This window comes from Pinus tabuliformis, chromosome 8 (genome assembly GCF_031772625.1).
Source record: "Pinus tabuliformis cultivar Carrire ecotype Pingquan chromosome 8, CPIR1, whole genome shotgun sequence".
In the NCBI taxonomy this organism is placed as follows: domain Eukaryota; kingdom Viridiplantae; phylum Streptophyta; class Pinopsida; order Pinales; family Pinaceae; genus Pinus; species Pinus tabuliformis.
In genome coordinates, this window is record NC_142294.1 from 1933213603 (window position 1) to 1933221765 (window position 8163).

General features: G+C 36.3%; 1 pseudogene across 1 annotated transcript; it reads right to left on the reverse strand.

The window, feature by feature from the left end:
- Window positions 1–378: 378 nt before the first annotated feature.
- On the reverse strand, window positions 379–4816 carry LOC149244239 (putative E3 ubiquitin-protein ligase BAH1-like 1; annotated as a pseudogene). The gene is made up of 8 exons (XR_016246048.1): window positions 4385–4816; window positions 3872–4116; window positions 3009–3338; window positions 1820–1936; window positions 1558–1679; window positions 1383–1388; window positions 909–967; window positions 379–740 (listed from the first exon to the last, which is right to left on the reverse strand). The product of XR_016246048.1 is annotated as a putative E3 ubiquitin-protein ligase BAH1-like 1 (transcript).
- Between the last annotated feature and the right edge of the window lie 3347 nt (window positions 4817–8163).

The window sequence follows — 8163 nt, forward strand, 5'->3', positions numbered from 1 at the left end:
AACTGGAAAATAAGTCCTCCACCAAGGCCATGTTTCACTTCATGCCTAGTATTTCATATAGTCAAGGAACTGGACTCTAATGTTTGTATAAACGAATTCTACGAGTATTTAGTGGAGAAGGTCTGTGAAACTGAAATATCAATTTCATTAGTTTCTTTGTACTACCTCTTTCACCTGAGACCTCTGTTACTAATTTCCTAGTTTAATAAAGTTTGCAACTCTTGAAGCATGAAATTACTGGCCTAAAATAAGAGGGGTCTAAAGAAATGATTTATTTAATCTCCAAAAGATTTAAAAAAAAAAACAGTATATATTTAGTGCAAAAGTCATAACCATCTGACAAGGAACACTATGAAGAATCCTAAAAACATGGGAATCTTCTTCCTTAATCCTAAGCTTTCCTCTCGTTGGTTGGGGTGAGACCTCAGGGCTATCAAAGCAGGAAATATGAAACCTAAAGATAGACCTGTGGTTGCTCCTGTGAACTGAAAAGCTACCCAAATATTGGGAATCAAAGTAGATCCCATGTAAAGAAAAACCAAAACAGTGATAGTCAAGATGACAAACCTCCTGTTGCTCTCAGAGAGGGGCTTCGATCCCTTGAAGACCATGCAAAAACCTGTGGCACAAGTCATAAATAGCCTAATACAAATCGTGTTTGTAGATCCCAATGTTCCTTTGCTTGTTTTATTCTCTCTGCCCGTTCTGTATGCAATCTTTCCTTCCAATAGCCCCTGCATCTGCTGGTTTAAACCATCACAAAAGGATATATGAGTCATATGTAAACTATTTCATTATTTGAAGTCATACAATGTTCCAATGTCAAAACAAATAACAACCATTAGAACAGGACAATGTTCCAATGTCAAAACAAATAACAACCATTAGAACAGGACAAGTATTCACACCTTTTCTTCACCAACAAGCCTAACTCGGGCAAATGAACAGAATCAGCATAAACCCCCATCTGCATTCACACTTACAGAATTCAATGGCTTTTCTCTATTTTGTATGTCCATAACTCAACTTCCAAGAGATGGATCAAGTATTGTTTAAAATGATAAACCAAACTCAGCAGTCATCGGGAGTGCACTCTTTTAAAATCTAAAGGCAAACAGCTCCACCAATACCTGTCTACATGTGGGCATCAGACTGTCCTTGTATAGTGACTTAAGCTATTTGGCTAGCAAGAAATGAAAAGAATTCAAAACAAAGATGTTATTCGTAATCAAGTTTGACACAAGAATAGATATGCATATTAAGGGACACAACCACCTTTAAAGGAAAAGAAATGCAACAATAACCCTTTACTAACCGTGAAACAAGACCAATATCTACTTGTTTGTAAGAAACGAGTACATTATCTGTAGAGAATTGCTTACCATAACCTGAAACAAGAACAAAAACAATTTCTACTTGTTCGTAAGAAACAAGTGCATTCTCTGTAGAGAATTGCGTAGGTTAAATTTTAAAGTTTGAATACCATGACACCATTTATGTGCAAGTAAAAAATATTTAAATAGTAGAGTTATCAAGCTCCTACCTCTAAGCTACTACCATCTGGAAAGTTCTGGAAAGCTGGGATGAGTTCAACAATGTAATCACTAACGGATAGTAGCCACTCCATCTCTTCGCCACATTGATTTCTTCTCCTGCACCAGAGGTTCCAAAAACAGTAGCTGCCACAAGAGATCCGCATGTTAGGAGTTAGTATCTTGAAATTAAGTGAAAATTTATGTCTTAAGATTAAGTAAAAAATTTTGCTTAAGACTTGCATAAAATCCTGTGTGATTCCAGAACAGAATTAAAAATGTTATACCTGAGAGGTTTGTAAAAGCATTAGATATTGCCAGGGCTGTACATACTCCTTTACCACCACCTGACATGTCTTCACCCAGCAACAACTTTGAAAATCTTTGTGTCATCATTTTAACTTCTGCAAACATAAAGCAGTAGACTCATTAAGGAAAACAAGTTTACTTGCCTGAAATTAGACATACCATCAGGCCAAACAATATCCAGTTACTCATTTGTCACCAAAAATTCAGTGCCTCTGGTTGGTATAGAAAATGGTCAAAATAAAGGGACAGCAGTTCATGGTTAAGCGGTCAAAGCAACCAGACAGCTAAAATTCCACACAAGGCATATCAATACTATGCAAATACACCTGAAAGTGACAAACTTGAAAACATAGTGTCCATCCGAAGGGACTTGATGAGCAAAGGTGAAGAGTTAATATTTACCAACCAAATAAAAATATAAAATGAGCCAATCTTTGATGAAAAGCTGACCACACAGCATACGGAGTAAAGACATAATTAAAACTTAGAGCAAATCTGTGAGACACATCATAGGGGAAAAACACTATATCCTGCAAGATAATAAAATTCGGAACATCGTGAACACTTACTAACAAGGGAAGAAACGTCTCTACGCATTAAATAGCGAAGTCAACTAATACTGTTTTTTATGTTGAAGCTCTCCTTTCTAGCATGTAACAGATAAACATGGTTGCTAGGTTGCTCAATGCTCAGTATGCACACCCACATTTTTACACATGCAGGGAAAACCCAAGATGCTCCATAGGTCAAACCGCAGAACGATAAATCAATTTAAGAATTAGAGTTTTACAGGTTTTGAGCTAAAGAGTCTTAGGGCTCAAACATAACTTTTATTGGGCAAAGGCATTAACATTAATTTGGGAACTCCATACAGGCCATGGTGAGAAATCCATACAATCAAATTGACTTTAGTATCAAACATTCCTACCTTGTATTTTTGTTTTTTGCCGATAGTCTCATATCTTCATAGTGGCAAACCTGACTTCTAAACATGCTGCACTAGGACACAATCTCTCCCCAATAACTGTGCAGATCTCTAATGGAATGGATACATAAAACCATGGTAGCTGACACCTCAATGCATGGAATATGAAATTACACAAAACACCATGTATGTCCCTAACGCTAATCCAGTAACAGAAGAAAAAAAAAATATTATATTTGCACGGGGCTCAGAGCCTCGGTACTCTAGGTACTTGTTACTGGAGAAGAACAACAACTAAAAATGCCAACAGAGTTTGAACTTACCAAACAGATAGGGCATGTGAGGCTAAACTCCAATTTCATAGAATCAGGCAATGTGCATGTAAGAACAGGATCACTGGCAGTAAAGTCGCATGAGCATTCAGGAAAAATATCACTAATATGTCCATGCTCCGAATCTCTTGTGTTGATCTGAAACGCAATCAATTCAATTAACCAAGGTGACTTCAATAACTCTATATGTTTAGCCTGTAACTTTGTCTTGAAATTCCGGCCATTGACTGAGCTATGAACCTGCATTCAAAAATGACAATACCACATTATTAACATTCTCAAACCGAAAATAGTTGAGTAATACATTCAGATGTAAAGGAGATCCCTTCCAAGGTCATATTTTCCTTGGAAGGATCCCTTCTGACGGTTGAAAGTAAGCACAGAGGAGTGAGATTTTGGCAATCAGGAACTCGAAATGAAATTAGAAATTTGTGGGAGCGAATAGACGATAGGTGTCTCCACAAATTTCATAGCCGAATGTTTTTAAAGGTTAAAAATCAGCAATCGGGTTGAACTAAGTTCTGGGGTAAAAAGCAGTTAAATGGTATTTTAGACGCTGAGCGTCTGGGTTTTATTCCTCTCAATTTCCCGAGTTCTCCTATGCCTTCCATGGGACCACCTGCCCCAACGGGCTAAATGCGACCGCGCGGTTGATACTGCTAGAAAAAGTAGTGGACCTTGACTATGAATGTGGGTGTGGTGAAACATAGCAATTTTTTCCAATCCAAGAAAACAAACAATTGTAACATAAACGACGTCGTTTCTGAACTTACTTTGTCATACTTTTTCAGAATCTTTCGGATCGCAATGGCATTCATCGCCACATAGCTGACTAAATGCCGGCCTTCTCGAATCATTGCTTCATGATCATCAGCAAAGAAGTGTTTAACTCGCCACAGGTACCTTTGAAAACCAGACGCAAGATGCAGATGCAACAAACGTCTGGCACGGGAACTGAAGCAACCCACTATAGCAGATACTTCTTTTGTAAGCTCGTAGAAGAAAATTCTATCACAGACTGCAAGAGGACACATACGAAAAAGAAAAGTTAGAAACGTTCAGCCCGAAACAGCTGGCCATTTTGATTAGTATTTTGACAAAACGCTTGTAATCTTCTGAAATTACAGAAGGTTTGCACAATGCCTTCCACAAGATAAAGATGTATATTGACTTCAAACCTCCTCCGTACTGAAAATGAACTTCAAATATTTGAATCCGAGAACACAAAATGCTATTCCGTATCCATAATAAACAAAAAATGGACGGCATTAATTAGATTTAAACACCTGCACAAGTTTCCGATGAACATGTGCTGAATGAATCACATGAGTTGGAAATGCCTTTGGCTGTTTCCCCGCAGATTACGTCTTCGTTTTCCGTCGTTTGTGAACTGTAAAGCCCTGCTTCAAAGTCCGATCCCATGCCGTCATGCAAGTATCCATCGCGACACTTTTTCAGTACCTTCTTCAGCCGTTTGTATTCGAGGTGTGAACATTTGTCCAGAAAATGCTCATCCTCTCCGTGTAGATACTCGGCAAATCTCTCCCCAAACTTCATGGTCAAAACCTTTAAAACAAGAGTGAAACACGATCCATCAGCGGAAATTGTATAAAAACCCTGTCATTTAACTGGAAATGAAGGTGGTCTTACAACATACGAAACTGATACATTTTCTTCCGTGTTAAATATAAAGAAATAAGGAGGATGCTGTGTTCAGAGAGAATACCCATCAGGATTATCACTGCAAAGCATAATGGCAGACCCAAAACTTTCATTGTTGCAGGCAGTGCCATAATTCCTGCACCAATTACAGTCGTCGCCAGATTGAAAACTGCACTAGGGATACCAGATCCAGACGCGAGTTCTGCTATCCCTGATTTTTCTGTTGACAATAGGGGTAAAGCATCACTGTCTTCCGAAAGCAATGCCTTTGAGGTAACCCCATTGACAGACTTCTTGATCTCTGCCTCGTTGTCCAGCGATATGTCCTGCGTTTGCAGCTCGATGAACGAGTGCTTTATTCGGCCCTGCATTGTGTACCTGGTGGAATTGCGAATGAGAAAGGGCAGCAAAGGCTCTGTTGGCGAGAGGTTTGGAGAATGCGCCATTACTACCCTACTCTAACCGCAGAACAGTTAATGCATAAGGTGGAAGATAACTCCAGGAAGTTATCACGACCCGCCATTCCCTCGCAGAACCACTCCCTCGCAGAACTGTTCCGCTCCTGCCCGAGACTGAAAAACAGAATCCGATGCCAAGTGTCATTGTGTGGAACAAAAAAGCCATTCAGAATTCGATGCCACCTGTCAGCCCAAGAGCAAAAGGAACGACGAAAGTCTGTTCCAAAGGAAGGCCTATCGGCCTAAATATTCCATTCTCCCCTGAACGAGAGGGAATCATACCAGACGTGGCATGTTCTCATCCGTGCAACGCATCTTTTCCCATGCCTTCCCACATAATTATGATAAATATAACAAAAGGGGCGGGACCCACCGGATATCTCAACCACATTTCAAGAAGTGCCTCTTTCTCCACCAATACTCAGCCTCATGTTGTCTGTATTTCACTTTCTAGCCACATAAAAAATGCAATACTAAATGTTATCAATAAGTAATGACCATTCAAAACATGTTGACACTAACTGTTTATTTATTGTCTAAGCAATTCAAGATTGGTGAGGATAGTGACCATAGTTCCTCAATCCTTGGGTGGTATTTCTATTTGGCCAAGCTTCAATGGGTTTATATATAATTTTTTTCTTTCTTAAAAATACAAATTAAAAAATACAATTAATTTGTAGGAGTTTTTTTTTTTAAATAAAGAAAACATGTTAACGATCTAACAGCATGAGGTTTGGCTAAGAATAAAATTTTACATCCTTATAAATTATTAATAATACACAAAAAGAAGATTTAATTTTAGGTGTTGAAATTATATCAATAAAAATTAGATTGGTAATTTTATGGAAGTTTACATCTTTATAAATTATCAATGTTGGGTGTGGAGTATGCCCTAAAACTTCTTTTCCTTGGCTAACAATTTGTCTTCCTCATATGTAAGGAAAACATGTTAACATCCCATGACCTAGAGGTATCTAGCAGGAGTGAAAGTCTGCCCACCTTACCGACCAGCAACATGTCATTCCAGTGGTGTGGTTTTCCTTGAAAAATGATGACAAGTTAGCATGCACTTGTGGATAACTATTGAGATAGTTATCCTCACTACTAGTTTGACGACTGTGTTATAATAGGTTTCCCCCCTAAATATTTAGATCAATCAATGTGATGAGATTTTAGATACATAAAATGGTGATGTAAATTTAGGGATTGAAATTATATTATTAAAAAATAGCTTATTAATCTTGGAAAAAATAGGTTAATTTAACTATTAGATACTTTTGGGTTTTGGGTTGAAATGACATGATAATTTTTTATAAAATTGTAAATTTTAGTTATTTAAAATGTTTTTTTAAATACATGATTTAACACTCTAAAAAATGGTTTGAACACTTGGATTGTACAAATTACACAACTCAAATTTATGATTCCAACAAATCTTTACTATATTTAAAGCAAAATTAAACAAAAAACATACTCTAAAAAAATTAAACCATTTAATAATTAAAGTACTTTAAAAAAATAAAACTAATAAATAAATAACTTATTTTATAATAAATTTATTTTTCTCCTTAGTTCTTTTTTAAAATCAAATGATTTAGACCTTCTATTTTTTAAATCATGATTTAAACATCTACCAGATATGTCTTCATTCCTTTTACTTTTTTTATGTTTGATAGTTGAAGGAGTCCATGGATGGCACCAACCACACATAATTTTGGTATATTGAAGGAGCTAAAACCATTATAGATGACATTGGTATACTTAAAAAGCTAAAACTATAAAAGATGGCATTGGTCATAGGAGCAACTTGCAAGGGAAGAAATCATGGTTTCCAATTCCATGTGTAAGTGAGAATGTCCTTTCAGATCAAACAAGAAAAAGTTGCTTTACCGAAGAGATTGTACAACTCATATCTTTAAACCTGTAAAATCCATAAATGAACATGTTGTTCCTAAAATTGAAGTTCTTCATGTGTATTGGGAGAATCCTCCAAAGTTGTAGAAGAGTTTCATAAACAACAAAAATACATTTGGATTAGTAGTCACTGCAAACAAAATTTTTGAAAAAAAATACTTTTGAGTTGCTCAAGTTTAGATGTCAAATATAATTGCATACTCCCAAATATTAATATACATATGGTTTCTGAATATTAATATAGGTATGGTTTCTACTATTTCCAATTCAAAATTTGTTAATTTTCTTTTTGCACAATATTTCCGTACATTTTTTTGTGAATGTTATGTTTCCATGAACAAGGAACACCACACATACTCAAAATATTGCAATTTTTTTCATTATATTGAAGTACGAAAATATATGTATCGAGAATTGCTTATTGTATCTCAATAATTCTTGTAGACAACATAAATGACATAAGGAACTATGCCACAAAATTATTTCTTCAAACTAAGTGTGCAAAATAGAATAGTGGGAACCATGATGCTTGAAGATCAATTTAATTGATTAAGTGCCTAATTCCTTACTTGTTAAATATGGTGAACCATTTGTGGATTTTAGAAGAGCCATCTCAACCAATATTTCAATCCTTTTGTAAAGGACTATTGTATATAAATGGCATATTCATCCAACAAACTTCATAGAGATACTAACGTAAGCTAAATTCTTAAAAGGTACACATGACTTGTGTTATCACTCATAATTTTCTCAAGGTTAAAGAAAGAAATTTCCGAGGTAACCACAAACCAATCTTTTAGACTTAGGTGCTAGCCCACCTAAATCCAGAGAGGGCTCTCTCTTTATGATTTAGCTATGTTTGAAAGGATTTTAGGCTAGTATTAATGTTCAATGAGGTTGTTTTGTTTGAGAGTGGTGGGGTTCTGAAACAAATGGGCAAACTAGGCTTTTAGGCCATTGGGCTATGGAGTCAAACAGGGATAATTCACTAGAATAAGTCAAATTGCTGAGGTAGGATTTCAACAGGCAGG